This window comes from Canis lupus, chromosome 4 (assembly GCF_048164855.1).
Source record: "Canis lupus baileyi chromosome 4, mCanLup2.hap1, whole genome shotgun sequence".
Taxonomy (NCBI): Eukaryota; Metazoa; Chordata; class Mammalia; order Carnivora; family Canidae; genus Canis; species Canis lupus.
This window is the reverse complement of record NC_132841.1, coordinates 84597079-84623479: the sequence shown is the minus strand read 5'-3', so window position 1 is coordinate 84623479 and position 26401 is coordinate 84597079.

The following is a 26401-nucleotide window of genomic DNA, read 5'->3' as shown; positions in this document are numbered from 1 at the left end:
TCAAGAGTAAATATTCCTGGGCTGCCCGGGTGGCTCAGTGGTTTAGCACCATCTTCGGCCCAGGGCATGATCATGGAGACCCGGGATCAAGTCCCACGTCCGGCTCCCTGCATGGAGCCTGCTTCTCCCTCTGCCTGTGTCTCTGCCTCTCTCTCTCTCTCTGTGTCTCTCATGAATAAATAAATAAAATATTTTTAAAAAGAGTAAATAAAAAAAGAGTGAATATTCCCTGTAAAATTCACCATTACTCTGAATCAAAATCTCCCTCAATATTAATATGAATTGATATTATATTAATTCATATAATGATAAAATATTAGTTAATGTGTCCTTGTCAGTCCATTCTTCAACATTAGTTCAAAAGATATCTAGTCAGGGCCTGGTGTGTTTCCAGCATATTTATAAGTGCTGGACAAACAAATGAATATGACAATTCCCTGTTCTCAAGAATTTAACAGATTATTAACATAGATTTTTTTTTTTTTTTATTTATGATAGTCACAGAGAGAAAGAGAGAGAGAGAGAGAGAGAGGCAGAGACATAGGCAGAGGGAGAAGCAGGCTCCATGCACCGGGAGCCCGACGTGGGATTCGATCCTGGGTCTCCAGGATCGCGCCCAGGGCCAAAGGCAGGCGCCAAACCACTGCGCCACCCAGGGATCCCTATTAACATAGATTTAGATAAGAGCAGCAATTCTGTGAATTTTCCAGCAGGAGGGGGGCAGAGTATGGAATCGGTTGTCACATGGAAGGTAATTTTGGCATTGAGCTGAAAAAAGACTGTCACCTTCAGGGCCAACATTCTTATCTGCAGAAACGGCCTGTGTTTTACCCTGGAATCTCTGAGTGACCAGTCCCTTCCTAATTAACTCATTCAGGTCCTTGCTCTTTCCAAGAAAATGTCAGCATTTTAAAATTTGACATTTTATAGGAACCAGAGCATTTTGACATCAAATCAACTCTATGTTAATTAAAATTAGTACACAGAATGTCACAAAGATAAGTGAGACCAAAGTATCTGCTTGTTCCCCTTAGTTGCAACAAATGGTTTAATAAAGAAAAATAAATAACTACAAGTAAGAGATTGCCAGTCACTTTCGTTTCTTTAAAGAGAAGAATGGAGCTAGGTTTTCTTTATCAGGTCCGTATGATTAAAAATAAATAAATTTCAAAATATAACATGCAATTACTGCTTTTGACTTTTTACCTGGAAAGAACATACTAAATCACAAAGGAAACACATAAATGAACAGAAAAGCTCCATTTTTTTTTAATAGAAAAGCTCTATTTAAAAGTCAGCCTGAATTTTGGAAGAAAAAGATTAGAAGGTCATAATGTCAGTCAGCTGGATTTTTTAATTGAATGCATTTATTGATATGACAAGCATTGTATTTTCCTTATTTTGCTTCAGGTTTGGGGAAAATATATTTGAAACTCAGCACTGAAACTCAAATAAGGACTAAGGAACTCTTATTTAGACCATTAGGTAATCTATAATGTCAGAAGTGGAGATGAGAAATAGGCAATGAGAATTTTGAAAAATACTCATCCATATGGCTGTGTGGTTAATCAAAGCATCAATCTCTCTATATCTATCTATCTATCTATCTATCTATATGCTAGATGATAGATATAGATGATAGAGATATAGAGATATAGATATAGATATAGATAGATATAGATGATATAGACACACACACACATCTCACTCTTATATACACAAGTAGTGTTTTGGAATATCTGGGTCATAAACACACTCGAAGCTACACACGTCTGGCCCCACATAGTAGTATAAACTATCTCTTCTCTATCAGAGTATGTTCACTATCCACACTTTATATCTTGACTTAAGCTAATGCTTCTCATTTTTTTCTCACTGACTCACATGTATCCATTTATTCATCCATCAAAATATTTTGGCACAATTTTCAGGAATTCCTGGCCTTGAGATCGAGATATTTTCTACATCTTTCATAAACCGATAGCAAGAAAAAATAAAGGGGATTGCTGCATCTCCAGCTAAGGAAATTGATGTAATAAGCTTACATGAATACACAAGAGATAACCTCCTCCGTGAGTTAGTCATAGCCGAATTTACAGTCAGCATGATCGGTGATCAGACTGAGGGAGGAAAGTTCGTTGGTAAGAAATAAGGGTCTTGTGTCCTGCCACTATTCGCCAAGTGGGCCGTCACAGGATGGCCATGCAGAATGATTGACAGAGGGCCATTTCACAGATACGTCACTGGATGGTCATATACCCTGTACCTTAGAGATCCGTGGTGTATGACAATGACCTGGAGAAAAGGGTGAGGCTGTTAGGCCAAGCCCATGACGTCCCTTGAGATTGTCTTTCAGAAAAACATATAGAGCTACCTAATACATTTCATAAAGTAGAAAGAGCACAGGACTGAATGTGCCCCTATTGGGAGACCAGAGCTATTCCCACTACATGTACATCTGTTGGGCACAGCAGAACACTCAGTATAAAGTTCATAATCTTAACATTTAAAAAAGAATAAAATAAAGCCTGATTCATATCAGGGGTGTCTAGCTCAGATAATGACTCTCTGACTATGAGACTCACCACTCTGTGTTCCCTTCTGCCAATTTCTCTCCTATTACTCTTGCAGTTTTCATTTCTTTCTTTTCTTTTTTTCTTTTGTTTATTTTCTTTTTATTTTTCCTCTTCTCCTCTTCTCTTCTCTTCTCTTCTTTCTCTTCTCTCTCTTCTCTTCTCTTCTCTTCTCTTCTCTTCTCTTCTCTTCTCTTCTCTTCTCTTCTCTTCTCTTCTCTTCTTCCTCTTCTCTTCTCTTCTCTTCTCTTCTCTTCTCTTCTCTTCTCTTCTCTTCTCTTCTCTCCTCTCCTCTCCTCTCCTCTCCTCTCCTCTCCTCTCCTCTCCTCTTCTCTTCTTTCTCTTTTCTCTTTTCTCTTTTTTCTCCTCTTCTCTCCTCTTCTCTCCTCTCTCCTCCTCTCTCCTCCTCTCTCCTCCTCTCCTCTCCTCTCCTCTCCCCTCCCCTCCCCTCCCCTCCCCTCCTCCCCTCCCCTCCCCTCCCCTTCTCCTCTCCTCTCCTCTCCTCTCCTCTCCTCTCCTCTCCTCTCCTCTCCTCTCCTCTCCTCTCTCTTCTCTCTTCTTCTTTTGTGAGCAATCATCCTCCTACTCCAATGTCTCTTCTGCATTCAAGATCCCACACATCAGACCCTGAAAAACTTCCAAAATGGTCATTTCCTAGTGAAAGATGGACCTAGTTATTTTGTGGATATACTGGTGTATTACATGTACTATCATGACGGGTATTGACTATGAAATGACAGCAATATTTGAGAATGTGAGCAGAAGTCCGGAATCTCATCATCAACCATTGTACCTTAAGGAAATTTTGGGTTGATTTATTTACACAGCTATTTCTACATATGCAATTTTCATCATAAACAAAACTGTAATGTGTCATTGCTCAAGCACTGGCTCTGTTCAAAACCAAACACATGGCAGTATCCTGCATCAGGTAGCTTATTCAATTCAGAATAGGTGTGGGTACAAAATGACATATTCTGTCCCCTGCCAAGAAGACATATTTATGGAAATGACAGGTTTCAAAATCTGTGTGAACGTTAAAAATCATTATTCAACGCATATAGAAAATTAGGAATAGAGTTTTTCATAATATGGGTATGATCCCGATCTAGATGATTCCAGTAGAATTCTCCTTGGTGCTTTTTCCCATAAGCAGATCCCTGGGTTCCATTCTACCTGTAGAGTAAGAGTAACCGGAGGGGAGGCGTGGCCTGTACGTCTGCATTTATGATGGTGTTTCCAGATGCTTCTTAAGCACTCTCTACTGAGGATTACTAGATTACAGGAAGACTGTGGTTTCTTCTTCAACCCGGGGCCCATTAACGCTTAGCAGGCTTGCCAGGTTCCGAAGCATCGGCAATAGCATCACTGTCAGACTCTGCTGGTTCATGAGTCTAGGTCTTTGTTGGCTACAGGACACTCACAAGACTGAGCTTGCAACTTAGGGTATCATGGGTACATCATAAATGTCGACTCATCTCAGCAGGAGAGGAAAAGTTCTTAAAGCATTTATCTGATATTATATACAAAGTTCTAGTTGTTTTCCTGGACATTTTCTGTTTTTGAAGAAATTACGGGAGTTGCTCTCTTAGAAATATTCATAGTATGAGCTAATCAGGCTTATGAATGACTAATTCACTAAGTGCCTTCACACTTGCTGAAATAGTTGTACAGATTTAGAAATTATGTTTCAAATCTTTAAAAAATATACCTTACGATGAGTTAGGTTTCAACTCTTCATTCAATGAGATAAAAGAATATACTTTCAGCATTCGACAAATTTCCAGAAAATGTCTATGCCATGAAAAATACATTGGTCAGTACAGTAATTTGTATTTTAATTTCAAAAGGAAAAATTGATTTATTTCAGTCATTTTGTTCTTAAAATATTACCTAGGCCTGTTCTATTAAATCCAAAACTTGTGAATATTTAATATTTTGTCAATTGTCTAGGCCAGTTTTTTACCCTTTGTAATTTTCACACTGCCAGTGTTACAAGTTGTGTCTCTTCTGTGGGTGGCACCTGTGCAATCTTAAAACAATTGAGGAAATTGCTCAAGACTGTGTTTCAATAATCCAAATTCTACTGTCCATGGTTTCTTTCCTATTTCCTCAATGACCTGTTGTTCATTCATCTTGACTAATTCGTTTCATCAATTTCTCTTGTAATGGTTTGCCAAGTTTTCCAATTTTGTGAGGTTTCATTTTCTAAAATGCACCGTATCTTTACAGAGAGTTTAATATATTTATTTGAGAGCAAGAGAAAAAGAGACCGAGAGAGAGAGCACGAGGGGGGTGAGGGGCAGAGGGAGAAGCAGACTCCCCACTGAGCAGGGGGCCAGATGTAGAGCTGGATCCTGGGACTCTGGAATCATGACTCCAGCTGAAGGCAGACGCTTAGCCAACTGAGCCACCCAGATGCTCCTAAAATGCACAATATTTTTAAAGATTTTATCTATTTATATGAGAGAGAGGAAGAGAACCTTCAAGCCAACTCCTCATTGAGCACAGAGCCTGATGCAGCTCTCTCAGGACCCTGAGATCATGACCTGAGCTGAAACCATGAGCTGGATGCTTAACCAACTGAGCCACCCACGTGCCCCTAAAAGACACAATATTTCTTATTGCTCCTACACTTTCAAGGGTCATGGGTCAATTCCAGTGTGGACAGCTCAACCAACAAATGATCAACTCCAGAGCACTAACAGCCAGTAAGGAAGACTCACTTTTAAGATAAAATAAAAGGTAAGTGGAAAAGAGATATTATAAACTTTGTGGGTTTTTCTCCCCCTGGGAATATCCTACTTTTCCTTTTAAGACTGGTTAAAGCATAAATATTTGTGAGAACTAATTCTTTTCTCTAGCAACAGATCAGAGCTTAACGTGTTTTATTTTGTAATGCAAATTTGGCAGTACTTTCCACTTTTTGACAAAGCAGTTGGGCTATCAAGAAATTAGCACACCACTCTTCCCACTCTAGTGCAGATGAATAACTTGGCAGTGAAATGAAGACATTTATTGCATTTTGCAGTCCAGTGAGCTCAATAACTGCTTAAAAAACAAAAACAAAATCTTGAGAGAAAATGATTCTACTCTTCTATCGAGATACAGAATTTAATAAAACAGAGATACTCGTAAGGTATTGTTACCAGCTTGTGGAATTAAAATTTCCATTAAAAATTTTGCATTTAACACATTTATAAAATAAATTAAGCTTAATAAAAGCATCATATTGATACTCTTGATCTCTAAGTAAGATTTCAATGGAATTGCTTTACAAGGTGAATAGATTTTATATATTACTAGTATATTTTGATTGAAAAATTCACAGTCATGACTAACATAATAAATGCATATTTAATATAAAATATGCTCTTAAGTGTATTATGGACTATTAGTCAAATACTGATACAGTGAGCATTGAATGCCTTCTGTATAAGATAGATTGTCAGGTACTGGTCAGTGCGTGAACTTAGGAAGCTCAAAATTTCTGTGGGGAAACAAAGATAATTAAAATCACTGCACAGCATGATCAATATTTTGAAAGCGGCCTACCCAAGGTGCCATGTAAGCATAGAGGACATTTGTTTAAGTCTGCTTGGATCTGGAGATTAGGAAATAACTATCTCTAAGAAAATTGAGCTATGATTTAAATAATCAACATGTTGTATGGAGAAGATAAAGGTTTTTAAGTATCTATACTTGATAATAAACTATCAAGGAGTCATGTATGTTTTGATACAGCGTAAATAGTTGTGCTTTGGAGCTGGCATGTAGAGTGGTAAAGGATTTCTCAGTGGAAAGTAAAAATGGAAAAGTCATTAAGAACTACATTTATAAAGACTTTCTGATACACGGAAGAGTTTGACCTTAGGCCAAGAAACATCACAAAATATATTATAATGTAATTGATTTATTAAGTTTTTGTTTTAGAAAGCAATTCTTGAACTCATGGGGAAGAGTGTGTCAAAGGGATAGTAGAGAGAAACAGAAGATTCCTAAGATGCTTTTGTAATGGATAAGCAAATGGTTTTTTTCTACCTTTTTAATATGATTTTATTCATTTATTTGAGAGAGAGACAGAGATAGTGACTCTGATAGCCGGGACCCTGGCATCATGACCTGCGCGGAAGGCAGCTGCTTAACCCACTGAACTACCCAGGTGCCCCTAGTAAATGCTTTTTTAAAGTGATTTAAAATAATAGCAAAAAGAGGGAAGCAGAACTGGAACATAATTTAAAACAGAATCATATCACATGGCATTCTACAGATGAACGATGGCTTCAATGGGTGAAAAATCGACATATAAAAAATTAAAAAAGTGTTTTAGAATATACACATGGAAGGGAATGAATATATAATGCAAATTATAAACAGATGGGTCATGACTTTGGGTTTCATCTAATGTAATAACTCTGTTCATTTCTTGAGTCTAATTTGTTTTTCATCGTTGGTTTTACTGCTGTGGCCTTGACTAAATAAATTACTACCTAGTGCTTAAATTTGATTGGTTCCTGAAGATTTTTTTTAAAAAAAAATATTTCTCCATTTATGATTAATATCAGCACATCCCTACATTCTTTAAACATATATTATTTGTACCTCGAGCAGGTGGTTTGCCATTATCCCCTTGGGTTATAATTTCTTATTAAACTTTGCAACTAGTCTGTATCTTACATGATCTATTAAGTCTAGAATCTCTAAATGGAAACTTCTGTGTCCTTAAATCCGTTTAGGATGTCAGATGAACATTCATCATCAATATCTGATCAAAATTAAGTAGACTCCTTATTAAAATAATTGAACACTAGAAAGATTTATATTGTTACGAAGTGCTTCTATTGCACCTAATTTGTTTTTTATCAACTTTACTGATAAACTGCACTGATTTAATCTATCAATATCATAAGTGTTCATGAATGTTTAAACTTTAGGAACCACAAAAACAATAAAGTTAAATAACATTTCCACTCACAACAAAATTTCATCATCCTCTTTGAGGAAACTCTGTCCCATCTCTTTGCCTCATCATTTATTTCCTGTTGATATAGACTCTTTGCATCCTGTAATATTACGTAAAACAAAATAAAACATAATACTTGATTTCCTGCCTGGGTTTGTTTCCTTAACATAATACTGTGGGTGATCACCCATGGCACTGTGGGTAGAAGTGCTCCATTATTTTTTTTTTTAATTCCTAAATAGTATTCCATTAGAGGGCTATTCAACATTTTGTTTATCCATTCATTTCTTTATAGAATCATGTTTCCAATTTGAAGGCATCTGTGCATAAAGCTCTATAAACATGTATCTATAAAGCCTTGTGTGGGCATATCCTCTCTCTTTAGGGCAAATACCTTTAGATGCCTGTTTAACGACATACTGTTAAATTACCTAACCAAGTCTTTATAATTTTGTACTTTCTCACCAACAGCATTATGCAGTGACTTCATATCCTTGCCATCCGTGGCCTGCCAGTTAGCTCAGGCTACTGTAACAGATGGCCATTGACTTAAACAACAAACATTGATTGCTCACAGTTCAGGTGGCTGAGAAGTCCAACATGAAGGCCCTAGCAGATTCCACATGGGATGAGGCCTTCGTCTGGGTTTGCACACAGCGTCTTCTCCTGAGCTTACATGGTGGAGACCCAAGAGAGGAAGCAAACTCTTTTGAAGGATGCTAATCTCATTGTGAGGGCTTCCCCCTCATTACTGAATTATCCCCCAAAGGTCCCATCTCCGAATACTGTAACCATGGGAATTAGAGTTTCAGTGACAAATTTTGAGGGGACACAAACGTTCAGCTTATAGTAAGTGGTTCAAAAAAATTCCAAGATTTCCCTCAGGATTCCCACTCACTGTGTACAAACTCTGTATAATCCCCTGGACTGGGAACCTAATGGGTCTCTTTGCAGTGAGTCGGCTATGTTTGATGACATAGTTGACTTTAATAAAGGGAAATTCTATTGACTGGACATGATCTAAGCAGGTGACCCAGCAGATGTGGGAGGGGTCTGACCCACAGGAGAGTCTTCATTGCTGGCGGTGAAGATGGAGTAGCTTAGAGGAGCTGAGAGCAGGCCCTGTGTATAGACACTGTGGAAATGGAGACCTCAGAAATGAATTCTGTCATTGCAGCCACAGGAGCTTAGAAGGTGACCCTGGGTTCTGGAAGACGCCTGACACGGTGCAAGATTCAGAGCAGAGGACCAAGATGACCCATGCTCAAAATTCCCACCCATGCAAACTGAGATAGCAAGTGGCTATTGTTTTAAGCTGCTAAATTTAATTACTTATTCTGCAGCGATAGAAAGCTAACACACCAAGATTTTCTATACTCAGCTTTGAAATTTTAAACAGAACAATTACTAGACAATGGTAGCTCACTGTAATCTTTCTTTGAATTTCCTGGAAAATTAATGATTTTGAGCATTTGTCCAGTTCACTGGGAATAGTCTTATCTTCTGTGAAACGCGTCTACACATTTTTGAGTGTTTTATTGGGTTACTTGCCTTTTCTTCATTGAGTTGTGAGAGTTCCTATGGATTCTGGGTAGCAAGTCCCTATTCCAGTGTATGTATTGAAAATATAAAATCTATTTGTCTACATCTACTTCAATACTATTGAATGGATTATTGTAGCTTTGAATTAAGACTTCAAATCAAGTAAACCTTTCTTCTTCTTTTTCTCAAATCCTTTGGCAATTCTAAGTTATTTTCCTTGCCGTAATAATATTTTATTTTTTTATTTTTATTTTTTTTTCATAATAATATTTTATAAATACCTTCTCAATTTCCAGAATTTAGAATTTTGATTATAAATATTTTGACTGTATAGATAAGTCTAGAAAGAAGTGGCATCTGAACAGTCTCCAATCTTGTAATCCAAGGACATTGTTTGGCCTGAAAAAGTTTTGTCAGCAATGATTTGTAGTTTTCAATCATCAGTGTAAACATACTTCGTTATCTCTATGTATTTCATAATTTACATGCCATTGTTAATAAAAATTTGTCCTTAGTTCATTTTCCAAGCATTGCTTCTTATAAACATGTAGTCTGGGCAGCCCAGGTGGCTGGCGGTTTAGCACCAGGGCCTGATCCTGGAGACCCGGGATCGAGTCCCCCATCGGGCCCCCTGCATGGGAGCCTGTGTCTTTGCCTCTCTCTCTCTCTATCTCTCATGAATAAATAAATAAAATATTTTTTAAAAATTGTAGTCAATATTTTATATTACTGTTGAGCACCCTCAATATGATTGTGGTCCCTTTTTGATGTATCCATTTTACAAAGCTGAATTACAGTACCCAGGATTCCCTTTCTAGTTTGTTTCTGGCTAAGACAAGCAATAAGTGACATTCTCTTGTGAAAATCGAAGGAGGAAAGCCAAGAGGAGGTCATTTCGTATAATATATTCATCTCCTTCTAGTTATAGTCACATGCATATGTAAGTGTAGCTGTGAAAGGGTTTTGCAGATATGAATAAAATCTCTAATCACTTTACATTAAATAAAAGAGAGTTTCTTATGAGTTGGCCTGAATGAATAAGTCAGACGGACTTTGAGAGAAGTCTCAGGCCTTCCCCGAGGGACAGACACCAGAGCATCTGTTGGCCCTTTCTCGAATCTTCTCATCCTGCCTGTTCAGCAGGCAGAGAAGGAACAAGTTCAGCTCATCCCCATGGGGTTTCAGGCTGCTCTGACTTCCTTCCCCTTAGCGAGAACTCCAGGCACTTCTTACAGGTGAGCCAGCCTCCATAATCGTGTAAACCAATTTTTTTTTCATGAAAGGCTCTATCTGTGCATATATACAAAAAGATCAGATAAATAGTAGCTAAATAATCAACAGTTTATAGCCAATTACAGTAAGACAGTTAAAGATGTAATACCAATTGATTATGCACCCAAACTCTTACTACACGCACACACACACACACACACACACACACACACCAATGATGCTGTTCGTGTTGGTTTCTGACCGCTAACAGAATTTGCCACATGCTTTGAGAAGCATAATTGCTTGATATCCATATTTGGAAGCCAGAAAGCTACAAGTAATTCTGTTATATAGAGAAAAGCATCCCATTAGAGTACGATACTGCCAGGCCTGTCTCATCACATATCTGGGGCGGTTCAGTTGTTCCAATACGATCCCCTGGCCTTTCACATACACGGGCTGTGATGTCGGTTGGGTTTTGTTACAGTGTATGCAGGAAATATCCGACTATAAAAGTGAGGGGTAAGTGGTGTTAACATTTTATAGGATTGTAAACAAAGCCCGGAACTGCGGAAGGTCAGGATACGATGGCAGGCTGTCCTCCTGTTGTCAAGTCACACCTGCCCCACGGAGGCAAAGAGCAATGGAATACAATTATTTGATAGAATATATTATACGCTGAAATGATCTTCCTTTATTTAAGGGGTCGTTCATTACATGTCTTCTGAGGTTGGGTAAGGAAAGAAATATCTTTTGTATAAAAAGCTTCTAGACTTTTGAATGTTTTTCTGTTTAATTTCCTTATTTTCCAACAGTCTCTGTAATGCTATTTCTAACAGATCAAGGGAAATTGCTTGAACTGACACTGCTTTAAAATGTACTTTGCACTGAAAAACAATCCATTTGGAAAAATATTCTATTGGCTCTTAAATTCAATGGTTTCTTAAATATTGGAGGCTCATTTTTTTTTTTTCCTCTCTCAGGGATTTGGTGGAGTAGATTTCTATGGAAACAGGGAATAGATGTTCTCATCAGGTCAGCTTTGATTATGTCATAACCAAAATTCCATTGTGCACACATAGCCAATGCGAAGGAACAAAATGGAAATAATTCCCTTTAGTACAAAATGTGTTTTAAAAGAACTGTGTTGAAAAAGTCCATTTTCTTCATAAGGTCATGTTCATAAAACACATATCCAGACAATTTCACCTTAAACATACTGAGAGTATTTGCAGCACTTTTGTTTCTAGTCAAGATGCTCTAAAGCAGAATGTGTCTGGTGATATTGCAAAGGATTTATTGAGGCCCAGTTGAACAAACTAATTGATTTGACTTAGCTAACTTCATAAGGAAATTTTCACTCTATATTCAATATCATCCTGAAACTGTGCTCTGTTCATATCAAAATTGAGACACCCCAGGTAAGTCTTTTCAAAGACTTTGGCTAATCCCTGCTCTTATCGTGACATCGGTCCTTTACCTTTCATGGTTCCAACACCCTGTATGTATTTTCCATGACTTTGACTCCTTTAGTGTCAGCAAACATTATAATTAACTATTAGAGTTCAATGATCAATAATCAGATTTTCATAATGGAGAGCTTTTGATGTCAGAAAATAAATTTGTAGATAATCTTGATAATCTATGACTTCCATTACATCATTACTCTAACGACGTAGTAGTTGAAAATACCATTTTTACATGAAATCAGGAATATTGAACAATTACGTCTCTCTATAACATCAACATCATGTCTTGACTTTATTCACATTTGTAATGAAGTATTTATGTATGACCAAAGACTCAAAGAAGGGTCTGTTTGATCTCAAAGACAATAACTTATTACAATTTAAACTGCCTTTAAATATTTCAGAAATTGACACACCAATTTCACATATCACAACACAGTTACAGACCATTTATTTTTTTGTGCCTAAGATTGCACATCTGGTGAGGACTCATCAGCAGAACCACAAGTTAGATTTTGAAATATTAAGGATTTTAATTCCCATAAGATTTTCTTTTCTTTTTTTTTAAATAAAGATTTTATTTATTTATTTATTTATTTATTTATTTATTTATTTATGAGAGACACAGAGAGAGAGAGAGGCAGAGACACAGGCAGAGGGAAAATCAGGCTCCACGCGGCAGCCCAATGTGGGACTCAATCCCGGAACCCCAGGACCATGCCCTAGGCCAAAGGCAGGCACCAAACCGCTGAGCCACTCAGAGATTTCCCCCCCAGAAGATTTTCAAGTACCCACTTCATGTCTCCAGCCACAGAATACTGGCATTCATTTTCCCTCTACTCTAGATTCCTAATTTTCCTTTTATTGTCTCTGCTTATGATGAAAAAAAAAAATCCCCAATGCATTATTCTATTCTGGAGTACATCCCTAAATATCTATCAGAACCTACTGGAAGTCCTCAAATGTCTATTCCCACCTCCACCCCTTTCTTAGTGATAAATCCAACCATGGGTAGCTCAACAAATGTCTGCTTAAGAATGAAGATTGAATTTCCATGGTCAGTCATGTTATTAAGTTCAGGGTAAAGATATCAAAGTGACATGTGTAACTTCCAGGAAATTTCTTTGTAAGGCATCTGGTGTGCTCTTATGATACCCGTCTTAATTTCTCCTGGATTAAGAGGCAACGTAGGAGCCTGGGAACACAGACATTTTTGGATCATGAGGCAGAATCTGTGCGCAAGGGATGACAACATGATATAAACAGGTGGCTTCTTTGGTGTCGGTGCCGTTGCTCTATAATTGCTGCACTGCTTGAATATCAAACTTTGCTGATGTGGGACTAGATATAAACTTCCAACTTGCTTTTAATGATTAACCTGTTTTTGTTTTTGTTTTTGTTTTTTGTCAGCTGCAATAGTTTATTTTGGCCCTTCTCATTTTTACTAAGACTATTTTCCCCCCCCAACTAAGTCTTAAACCTATGAAGGAATCATCCAAATAGCATAATCGGCAGGTTCTAAATTCTGTCAATAACTTCACTTGATTCAGTCACTGGTATATGCCTTGAGGTAATTTCAGAATTGCCTTTTTCTGTGTTAACATTTCAATCACATCTAAGGGTAATTGGAAATGAACAATATCAAGTATTGGTCCAGCAACATCAATCAACTTCTAATATTCTAATAGACAAGTTGCACGAGTGAGCTCTCCTCTGATACACCTCCCATTTTGTAGATAGGGGGCCGACCAACTGGTACACCTACTCTCTTGCTGGGGGAAAAAAATTCTAATGTTTGGAGTTATTTGGGTACTTAGCCAAAAATTACGTTTTTATAATCATGACATCTGGAAATAGTTGACTGAAAAAAGACTCAAAAGTGGGGAAGAGGCTGCTGAAAATTTTAATTTACTTTTTTCTGTAGAACAAATATTATGTATTTTGGTAGCTCACATGTATATAAAATGTTTGCTCACAATAAACAAATCCTGTAAAATACCAAATGATAGCATCTAACCATATGTTCTAAGATATATATATATATATATATATAAATTTAATACATATAAATATATAAATTTGTGTGTTTCTTTCATGATATTTTGTTACATGACATATGGATGAACCAAAGTGTATAATTCATTGTTACACATAGAAATGTCTCTTTTATTTAAACATTTTCAGTATAATTTCCATCTGGAAATCATCACTGTAAAAATTTCCAATAGTTTGCATGTGTTAACCTGAAGCTCTGTCTACTGAACACTTTTGGCAAAAGGAGTTTGTGAAATAATGTAAGTGATATGACTCCATTTTCATGGCATATTACCTATAACATGTTCAAGTATTTCTCAGTGATTTACATGTATTACCTAATTTAATCCTCAGGTCGGTCATGTAACAGATGATTTTTAGCAATCCCATTTTGTATAACTAAGGAGGCTGAGGCACAGAAAGGCTGAGTAATTTGCCCAAGGTCATGACGGTAATGAACAGTGAAGCCACTACAAAGTTAGGATTTTGAAAACTTTGAAATGGACCTAGAGGTCATTTGAATATAGAATTTACTATATCCCCTAAGCCTCAAGACTGCTCTCTTTTAAATAATTAAATGCTATGGGCTTCAAGCTTCTTGATTTTAACATAACACTTGGCAAAGTCTCATTCTAATGCACAAAATAGGAAAAACCAAACCAGATACAAGTATTAGGTATCTGATTGGCTATTGGCTGAATAAATATACCTACAAGAGTTTATTTTCTTTAAAAGAAAAAAATAATATATTTCTGGTTTCTATACCTGACAGTATTCTGAATAAGAATTTTATCAATGATGAAAATATTAAGGCTGTTAACAAATAGTTCATTTTTCCCCATGTATCATAATAATAAGATGACCATATCCCTGCCCTGCTTAAATCCAGATGAGGCTATGGCAATAGTTTTGAACAATGACATTTGAGTAGAAGAGATTTATGCAAGCTCCCTAAAGAGGCCCTTACGACCCATGCTGACGTGAGTCGTGATGGAGCTTTCATAAGCCATCTCCATAAGTGCCTGTAAGTCTCTCCTGCTGACCTATATTAGTCATTGAATTTTTTATATTTGGGAGAATTTATTACTACGGTATAATATAGTCCATCCTAACTGACACACAAGACAGAATACAATGTTTGGTTTAGAAGTACATGGAGAACCTTACTAAGGAAAGGTAGATAATACAGTAAATGATAAAAGTAGGCTTTGAGAGCAGGGCTTTACAATAGTAGCTTTTTAATGGACTTGATGAGGACTTACAGAAAGCTCTACATTTGAGATGTAAAAAGATTTAAAATATATATAAAAAACCTTGTTGTAAAGATTTCAGTTGGAGAAGCCAGCTTGAGGAAGTGTGTCATTTCTTGGTGGAAATCTGAGACTGTAACTCTAAAGCTACAGCATAGCATCAGAATTAGACAAGCAAAGATGACTTTAAAAGTAGTTTTGTGTTTAGGTCTAAGTTTAAAAACTTGAAGGCAGCCCTGGAAGATCGTTATCTTTAAAAGAAAAGTTCTTCAGGAGAGTGAGGTGCCTGGAAACCATTTTAAATAAAGGAAACAGAACAAATGGAGTGCTCCATTTGAGGAAAGAAGTATAAGGTTCCCCACCTTCCATTAGTTAGAGGAATATTGTTGAAGAAAAATAAACAGCATGGACTTGTTTTGCTTTTGTTTTGTTTTTCAAAAGTTGAAGGGAAGAATAAGATAAAAACAATGAGACATTATCTAACTCAATATGATGACATGCATTTATACAATCAAATATCTAGTAATAAAATAGTTCCTGGGACCTCGCCCTCCCCCCCCACTGGACAGATTATACAGAGGCTGAAAAGAGGATATCAAAAATACTGTGATTCTTACAACAAGTGAGAAGATAGTCTAAAAAGCTATGAGTTTATTAGCACATCGATATCAAAAAATCTAACCAATCAGTTGAGTGATATCATTTAACTGCATCAAGTATTTAAAAAAAAATGGTATCTAATTCTTATATAGTGAATTTAGGGAGACACATCCCATCACCCTAAGCACAGGCACCGGCTAATGACTCTGTGTCATTAACACACTTCCTGTGGTTGACATCTTCGGTTAATGCACTCGACATGATATCAAAGAACACTTTTGAATCTATCACTTCTCTTCTAAGACCGTTAATCCTAGCAAATATATTTCGAACATTATGTCGATCAATTTTCTCCTGCGTGGTTCATCAAAACAAGGTGAGCCTCTAGTCTTCATCCTGAAATAAACTTCTATTGTGAGGCTTGCACCTGCCACAAAAACGTACCCAGCAGATCTCACTTGGTAGGGGCACACGGGTGACTGATAGGCCGACATGATTTCTCTCTGTATCTACCACTGCGGATGCTCCGAGGCCACCTTTCCACACACGTCCTCAGCTAAGGCCTCAGTGCAGCAAGATGGCACTTTGTTCTTTCCTGATACGGGAGAGTGTCTTGGTGTGAGAACTTCCCATCATCTTAGCCACAACACGTTACAAATCATGCTCTCTGCAATTCACCTAATACCATCCCTCTTCTTTCCTCTTTTCTTCAACAAGGGTCAGAAGTGTTTGATGGCTGAAGACACCCCCTGCCTATTCCAGCTTCCCACCCTCATCTTGCAAAAGTGTTTTTTTTGTTTGTTTGTTTTTTGTTTTTTCTTATAAACCCTTCCTACATGTAATCTCAGCAGAGGTGAAGTATCACACCTTTACCTTTGCTATTAGTTTCAGAGGAAAAGTCGTAAAATATGGTATTATCACTAGCAGATCACTAATGGATCCAAATTTATAGTTAATATGCTTACAATAGGATTTACAGTATATTAAAAAATAGGGGACCTGGGTGGTTCAGCCGCGTAAGTGTCTGCTTTTGGCTCAGGTCATGATCCCAAGGTCCTGGGATCGAGCCGCATGCCGGGCTCCCTGCTCAAGGAGAGCCTGTTTCTCCCTCTCCTCCCCACTCATCCTCTCTTTCTCTCAAATCTATAAATAAAATCTTTAAAACAAGTTTAAAAAAAGAATATTAAAATTAAAAGCCTTCAAAAGGAAATATAAACACTGTTTATAGAATTCTTTTTTTTTTTTTTAATTTTTTTTTTTATTTATTTATGATAGTCACACAGAGAGAGAGAGAGGCAGAGACATAGGCAGAGGGAGAAGCAGGCTCCATGCACCGGGAGCCTGACGTGGGATTCGATCCCGGGTCTCCAGGATCACGCCCTGGGCCAAAGGCAGGCGCCAAACCGCTGCGCCACCCAGGGATCCCTGTTTATAGAATTCTAATACATAAATCACATTTATATCAAAGATTTCTATGGACTTTTTTCCTCTGTTGAGAATGCAGCAATGTGTCAACAGACTTACAGAGGAGAGAACACTCATATTTCTGAAGTTTTTTTTTTTTTTGGTCTTTATTTGAAATACATGGAAGGCTGGACATTTGGATATATCTGGGCATGTGCCAGTTACGAAATTTCATAGTCCCAGTCCGTATAGGCAAAGTGAATTTGACTTGGTATCTAATTAACGAGGATATTGAGTTAAATCAAACTACAGCAAATTAGATGAATTTAAGAAATCAAACTAAGAGAAAATAGCACATAGTCCATTACTTCAGAAAGAAATCACTTTGTTATATTTTTACCAGAAGCTTTCATTTACTATTAAGGCAATTATTTCGGGGATAGGCTACGGTGTTTCTGTGTGCGCTTGTGTGCATTGTCCCCAGGGAGACAAGCTGCGGGAAAGATCCTGCTACTCTGCCCAAAGTTGATTAGCTAAACCTGTATACTCTGATCCAAGGGACCACTCACTCCTTGGCTGGGTATTGAATGGTTTGGCAAGAGACCTCTGTGTAAGAGGAATGACAGGTTTTTAGCGAACTAATTAGAGTCCTAATTGCAAATACAATGAAGGTAGAGACTTTGCTATGTTCAGAGCTATATCTTTCTGTCTTATAACCCACCTGGCAAAGAGCAGGCTTGTTGAACAACTTAATGAGTTCTGGGTAAGGCGGGCGTAAGAGAGAGGGAGCAGTTTGTGGGAGGGACAGAGGCTGAAAGACGAATTAAGATGATACATTAAGCTTGAAACATGAAGCAGAATTGGATGTACGTTGAGGACTTGAGTACAAAGATGGCTTGAATGAGATGAGACAGGGCTCTGGAGAAGAGGGAAAAGTTAGATTGTGGTGACTGGCGTCCTAGAAGCAGAGACTAGGAATGCCCAAGACCTGGGGAGATAGCTTGAGGATGAAGACAGGGCGGGCAAATTAGCCACTTCTGAAAGGCCATTCCGTGTAGTAAGCAAGAACAGGTCTCAATGGGATGAAAATACATTGAAAAAGGGAGAAAACACAGAGAAAATGAAAATTCTCCATAGACCTTCACAGAATGAATGTATGGAATTATGACTGCGACTACTTTTAATTTTAAATATTAATAGGGATGCCTTGTCGATGGCCCAAAGACAATACTCTGTCTCCATCCAATCTGTTTTCTGTTCTTCCCTAGTGTTCTAGGATTTCTTACCCACAGTCACTGTTCATGATTAACAACATGTATGTTGATTTGCAGTTGAAGCCCTCTTGGACACCTGGAGAATCTCTGCCTTGTAAATTTGGAGAGATTCTTCTTGTTGACCCTATGCAAACATTGTGCCTGTTTCCTTCTCTGGGAAGCTGTCTCCAAAACCCAAATCACTGTTCTTTTTCAACTCTTGCTGAGACGTTGCCACCAAAAGCTGAGGAAAAGGATGGTGTGATTCCTGTTGCTTTGTTAGGAAGTATCTATTGTCAAATTTGGGTGGAAAATATCCCCTATGATTCTATTTAATATCAGTGACGGTTTTTCTGACAGATTCTCGGCCCACCTCCTAACCACTTCATTCCCAGCAATGTGCTGGAGGCTCCTCCTGTAGGTCCTCCTCTACAGTCCACCACCTTGCCTGAATTTTCTTAACTGTCTGTCAATTCACGCAAGGCCAATTGCCTGCCCCCCACCATCAATTCATTCCTCTTGATTGAATGAGCAATTTTCCCCTTTTTATAGTCAAGTTTAATTGTCTTTTCAAAATATAGAAATGTATTTAGAGCATACCAATACTGATGTGCAAAGGTTTATGACATCTATTGTCTATCACCTTTTCTGTCTTAAAGTTAAAACCAACTGTCTTTAAACAAATTACAGGAATCCAAAGTATTCTTCATACTGGTTCAATAATATCTCCTTATTCTTTGGGGATGCAGGATAAGCTACATTACAGTATCTCTGTCTACTTAAATATGTAATAAAGACAAAATTAAAAAATTATCATAATATATAATCATCATAATAAAAAACAAAAATAAAGTACAATAGAGTAAGAATAGAGGATTAGCCTCCTCTAGATCATCAATTAAGAAGCATTGACTCTAATTTTGGAGTCAGAATGTTTTGTTTTCTCTCTTTTTTTTCTATCTTTTATTTTATTTTTTCAGCTATATTATTTCCCTGGTGATGGACTGAAATTGCAAATAATTATTTAAAATGGAAATGCACACATGTTCATGTCTTCAAATGGAAGACAAAGGGGATGTTAGTAAAATTTGTACAGAAATTATTATGTTTTAATTTGCATGACTAGACACACAGAGGGATGACCAGTGATTGGGGACAATTTTGTTATTTTGATTATGCAGTAGTGAGTTAAAGGAGTTTCAAAGAAGCATCTTAAGTTGAAAAAAAAAAAAATAACACAAAACCATACTTCCTCTGATTTTCTACCCCCAACCCATGACACAGAAATTTCAGCTGCAAAGAAAAAGAAGAGAAAGTTAGAGAAATGTTAATTTTTCTCAATTGAGACAGCTTAGAAACCCAAATGACTCCAAAGGAAAGAACAGGGGCCAAAAAAACTATTTGCACGATAATGTGTCCCATATTATCGATATAGTAAGAGGTGACCTTACAATGGGTTACCCTCCACAGAAAAGCTGCTACAAGCTTTGAACTTCACTACTCATAAAACCAAAATAAAGTAATTTTCTGGTGCCTTTCACTGATGTCTAAATAAATTACTTTAAATATATAAAAGAATATGTATGTAAAAGCAATAGAGAAATTTAAGATGCTCTGTGTTTGAAGTCTAAACTATGGAAATAATTTTCTACCACTTTTGTTCATTCAAAGCTGAGACAAGACAGTTTTCTTATATGTCTAATGTGCAAGATGAAAAAATAATAATACAGTGTTTATCTCTCAAGCCACCTTAGGCTGACAGTGTAGGGAGAACCAATCCAAAGTTAAACTGACTGTCTGTAATGAAGAGGTGAAAAGAAGCAACCAAATTAATGAAAACAAATATATGGCTAAGGAGGAAATCCTGGAGAATTTCAAAAAGTTGTACAGAAAAGAGATTGAATACATATTTGGGTGGAGAAAACTCATTGACTATGGCCTTTATATTTAACTAGCAAAGCAAGGAAGCCATATATGCAGTAATATTCTCAGTAATTACATCTCACACTTTGTAACTACAGATTATTTTTAGAACTCTTCACACATTGTCTCATACAATTTTTTTTTCTTTTTATTTAAGCCAAGGGTCAGTTGTGAAAGATCAATGGAGTAACTGCTCCTATAGAAACCTAAATGAATACTGTCTTCGTAAACTGAATTTATGTGGCCCACTTGAAGAAGAATAGAATATCCAACAGATTGATAAATAATTATAGTATATCTAGTCTTCAAAAGCTCCCAATATGTGTAACTCATACCATGGCTTTGCAAATCAATTTTCCCAGAATTTAATGCCTTTAAATTTAATGGAGGAAGAAAGAGTAATTGTTCTCATACATATTTTTCTGAGTTTAGTAAATTATTTTTTTTTTAATTCTTTTATTTATTTATGATAGTCACAGAGAGAGAGAGAGAGAGAGAGGCAGAGACATAGAGGGAGAAGCAGGCTCCATGCACCGGGAGCCCGATGTGGGATTCGATCCCGGGTCTCCAGGATCGCGCCCTGGGCCAAAGGCAGGCGCCAAACCGCTGCGCCACCCAGGGATCCCAATTATTTTCTTTTTAAATTTTATTTTTAACTCATTGAAAAAAATATTCCAAGTTATGAATATTATTTGTACCCTAAAACCTTCTCTAAGTGATCTGTTAGTGCATTTAAAACTTCCTCATAAACCTAATAGTTTTTAGTCTTTTTTTTTTTTCTTGATTTCACCCTTTCAGTGGAAGATTTTGTTACATAAAATGTATCTCATTAAGGTTAGACTCTGAAGTGTAAAATATAGTGCAGTTTCCTCCTTGAATCAGAGGTGGGTAGCTTTATGAACCCTGGGACGAAGCAGGTGGGTCCAAGAGTGCAAAGGATTGAGTGGGGACCTGCTGAGGCCTTGTTTCCTGGCCAGTGAGCCCATGTCAGCTGCCTAAGCACTGGTGCTAACAGCTCCCTCCAAGGAGTTGCCCTGGTCTAATGACAGCCTGTGTCGGATAAAATGTATGAAATCAATCCCTGCTTTAAGTTCTGCTTCTAGGTTGATAAATTCATAGGTAGAATTTAACCTATGAGACCCTTATTAAGAAAAATAAGCAGCGTTTTTTATTCTTTTTTTTTTTTTTTTCTGAATTCTTTCCCCTTCCTTTCTCTGTTTTCATTATAAAGGATGTGGATCTTGTTGCTGGTGTTGTTTTTCTCTTCTCTAGTATACAGATTTTGTTGTATTTCTCTCTTTCTTTCTCATTGTCTCACCCTCTCTCTCTCCCTGTCTCTCAGCTAACATTTATTGTCAGTCTATCATCTGTCACAAAGTATTTTATTAAATTCTCACAGTGATTTCAGCAGGTACGTACTATTATCCTCCTTTTTTTTTTTTTTTTTTCCAACACAAGATGTATCCGGAATTGACACAAGAGAGGTATTTGTCTAAGATCACAGATTTAGTAATTGGTAGATTTAGGATTTGAATCTGGGTTGTCTGACTTTAGAGAGTGACCAAACTCCCCACTGCGACCTGACATCGCCTCCTCTTATAATTTAGGAGGCCTGGTATTGCTGCACAGCTGGACACATTACCAGTTCTCTGATGGTCCGTTTGGATACTGATCAAATCTCCATTTCAAATCGTAGCACAGAGTAGTTTGGCAAATTATAATTCTATACGGAGATGATATATATGGATGTATTTCAGACTTCTATGTAATTCAACGAAATTCATCCAGGTATGTGGTTTGGGGACAACCCCTTTGCAGAGACATGGTAGAAATGCCCTACAAGATTTTGAACAAAAAGCAAAAGAAAAAATGGGGATGGAAAGTTCTGCTAGACACTTATTCTGTCCTTTCCATCTACTTACCAAGTTACTGCAACTCTGCAAATCTGTAGAAAGCTTTGTTTTAGTCTCCCTGCTCTGGTTCCTTGCTTACTATGGTCTTCTCTCATCGATAGTGGGTTCTGATCCTTATAGTTCAAGTGATCAACACAAGTCTGAGAGTGGAAGCTATCTGATGAACTCTGGACTCTTTCTCCACTTTTTCCTCCCTTAATAAGTTAGCTTTCTCCACACAAAGGTAGGGCCTGGTCTCCTGACACTTTTTTCACCATAGCAATGGTCTTTTGTTTGGAAGGCTTTATGTACTATCTCCTGTTTCTTCTTAATATATTCCCAAGTGTGTTATTTGCAATTTCTCTTAGAGAACTCTGGCACTGTTTCTATCCTTATATTTGTGTTTTGTTATTTTTTTATTTAAGTCTCTAAATGTTTAATATTTTAATTATGTATATTTTTATGTATCTGCATTGGCTTGGTTTGGTTTACATGGAAAAGTACAGAGACAACTCCCTATATTTTTACTTATCACAGCATATTAGCTGGCAAGTTCCCAAATCTCTCAGTGTTATTTTTGAGGAGCAGAATTAAGTAATAAAATAGAGAAAAAAAAAAAAAGGACATTCAAAAGTTAAATTTTCAAAATTTCACTACTGGACTTTAATTGGAAAGAATACAAATTTAAATGAATACTATAAATTGTCCTTGGAATCCTTACATCTTTATTCTGCCAAATTGTGTTTGGAACATTTTTACAAAATTAATTGTATGAGCTCTTTAATGAGTATTCTTGTTTGCAGCTTGTCATAATTTTTAGAGGTCATTATGATTTTGTCATGTTATTTCAATCACTTATTTGCATGTAACAAATCTGTTATTTGTAAAATTTGGTAAAAATGAGGACGTTACTATTAGTTGCTTCAGAAACATGAATCTCATTCTTCTTGACTGAGTTTCATGTCTCTGTTTAAGTCTCCAAATACTTGTATTATAAAATTATTGTTTTTATATTACTCATTAATAAATATTAAATATCATTGATTATTGGGGATCCCTGGGTGGCTCAGCAGTTTAGCGCCTGCCCTTGACCCAGGATGAGATCCTGGAGTCCTGGGATCGAGTTCCTGCATGGAGCCTGCTTCTCCCTCTGCCTGTGTCCCTGCCTTTCTCTCTCTGGGTGTCTCTCATGAATAAATAAATAAAATCTTAAAAAAATAAGTATCATTTATTATTGATTATTTTTTTCCATTCAAAAGCTTCTATTTCTTAAATAGAACTGGTCAGATAGTAGCCATTGATTTGATTACTTGAAATTAAACTATAGAGTTCTTTGCTATTCAAAGCAACAAACAAAAATTGTGAAGAGATACAGAAAACACAAAATTACTTGACTGGGGTTATCAAGAACGTCTGTAAAAGTACGATTAATAAACTACTGTTCATACATTACATATATATGTATGAATATATATACATATATTTCTCCTAATTCCCTCTCCCTTCTCTTATTTATTCTATATTATAGTGTTTAGAGGTGAACATTCATAACAAACCCATGCTTGCTTGTGGGTAAAATCTAGGATTGCAATTATTTCATATATTATTTCTTATTTTACATAGAACAACCCAAAGGATCTCTGGATGAAATCAATTATTTCTTGAATATGTTAGGATAATTTAAATTGATGTTTTCATGAGAGATATTCCAGGAAATTCAGGTTTAGTGTTTTCTCACTATCTGCATGTGTAGTTCAGTGTGTTGTCATCTCAAAATAAATTATTTCGTAGAACTTGTATTGGCTATGGGAAGCTATACAACAGTTATTACATTTAAGGATGTAAACTGATACATAAATGGCCACCTCATGAGACACATAACTGTACAGAAAACATACTTTTCTTTCTTAAATTAGATACCAATTTCACAGGGGCAAGATTTATGTTTGTAAAAAAAAAAAAAAACAAAAGAAATCATGTTATATTTCAAAATGAACTTGACTGGACAGACTTTGTCCAGATTAAGTAGATTCTTAAATAGATTAGGTCCCATAGCTTGTTTCATCAGAACCAATGGAGATGGAGGTTGTACTGATAATCAAGTCCACTGGAAATCTGGATCCTGAAAGACAAAATTGAATTAGAATGTAGTTAGAAATAATTTTAAACAGTTAGTCTTTGATGTATGCATTATTTTTTAGTGCTGCAATAATGAATTACCATAAACTCAGCAGGTATGATAATACAAATTTATTATTCTGCAGATCTATAGGGTAAAAGTCTGACATGGGTCTCACTGAACTAAAATTAAGGTGTTGGCAAAGCTCTACTTCTCTCTGGAGTCTATAAAGGAAAATTTATTTCCTAAACTTTTCTAGCTTCAGGAGATCATCTTCATTCCTTTGCACTGGCCCCCTTTCCTCCATGAAAGCCAACAAGTTGCATGGTCACATCTGCCTTTCTGACCACGACCAGATCTATGCTTTAAAGAACATGTGTGATTAGACTCTGCCCACCTGAGTGATCAGGGAAATTCTCCCATTTCAAGGTTTTTAATTACATCTGCAGAGTCCCTTTGGATATGATGGCAACATTCAAAGGTTCTAGGGATATTGATACAGAATGTTGGCAGACCATCCTGCCTAGCAGAGTGTGCAGTGTTAGTAACTTGAATTACAGAGTCACAGTGAGATCTTTCTCAATAATTATATATATATATATATATATATATATATTATTTTTAAAGATTTTTATTTATTTATTTGAGAAAGGGAGAGACAGTGAGCTAGAGCAAGCATGAGAGGTCAGGCAAAGGGGGAGGGAGAAGCAGACCCCAAGCTGAGCAGGGAGTCCTACATAGGGCTGTATCCCAAAACGCCAGGATCATGACTTGAGCTGAAGGCAGACACCTAACCAGCTTAGCCACCCAGGTGCTCCTCAATAATATTTTAAAATATTGCTTTTTCTAAAAAAGTAAAGTCATAAAAATTAAGTATTTAATCATTGTTAGGAAAATTGGGGGCTTGCTTTAACGTGGTAGCCATACAATTATACAGTTGTGGCAACTCTTAAATAGAAAGCTTAGCAACAGCCATTGGGAGCAAGCATATTTTTGCCAAGAGCAACCCCAGTAAATTCCTAAGAGTATATTTCAATGATCCAAAATAAAAAAAAAAATTCTATGTAAAATATGCCAAAAATCCTATTCCTGGACATGAAATAATTATCTATGTAAATCTAACCCATCCCAGTGATCATCAACATTCTATATTAATATGGTCCAACTTTAAAGTTTTTATGTAAATAAGACAACAGGATTGTAGCAGAAGGAGGTTTGGAAAAGGAATGAAACTGGGGTGGGGCATCATTCCAAATTTGCCACTTTCTAAATTATGACTATAAACAATCATTTAACCACTTCATCAAGAGCTGAGTTGCTCAGGCTGGAGATGGTACTACTGTGATCAAACGGTTCAGGAAGAAATGATACCAAAAGATCAGGTAATATAATGGCCTTTGTCCTCTCAATTCCTTCTTCATCAACTTTCATAACTATTTTCCTTTTGTTTTTGATTTATTATCAAGCACTTTCCTATATAGCATAACATTTATAGGAACATGGAAATATGAACATTTTATATTAAGCTGATAGTCATATTTAGAATCCAATCAGTGCTAAGTGTGTGAGCAAAGTACTTAGGTTTCCATAAGTCTTGAAAATTTATTGTATAGAGTCCTTCCACATAATATAATTACACTGGGAGAAGGATCAATTGAATATATGGTATTAGTTTTGTGACTGCATTAATCGGCCTTTTTTTCTGCACTGAGGAGTACAAGGTGATTAAAAGATTGATCACAATATAAATGCTGAAATTTATTCTTCAGATTTATTATGAAGGACTATTATAATCATGTAAGACTTGAAGACATCCAATTCCTTATGGTGTAATAAAGCTATCACAATAAGCAGATGGAGAGTCACGATAACCTTGTAGAAGAATTCAAATGCTAGAGAAATGTAAAGCTGTTTTTTTTACAATGTCAAAAGGCAAAGAGTAACTTAAATTTGTTTGATTTTATTATCATATATTTAACAGTAGTTTAATATATACGTCTACTCATCTCTAATTTTATCTCTTCTTAATGGCCACTGAGGAGCTATATAAGTTATTATAATTTAATATTTTAGCCTACTGTATTATATCAATCTGAAAAGACCAAATCAGGATTTGTAACATCCTTAATGATTTGATGATTAGATGACAATCTACCCCTTTTCTATG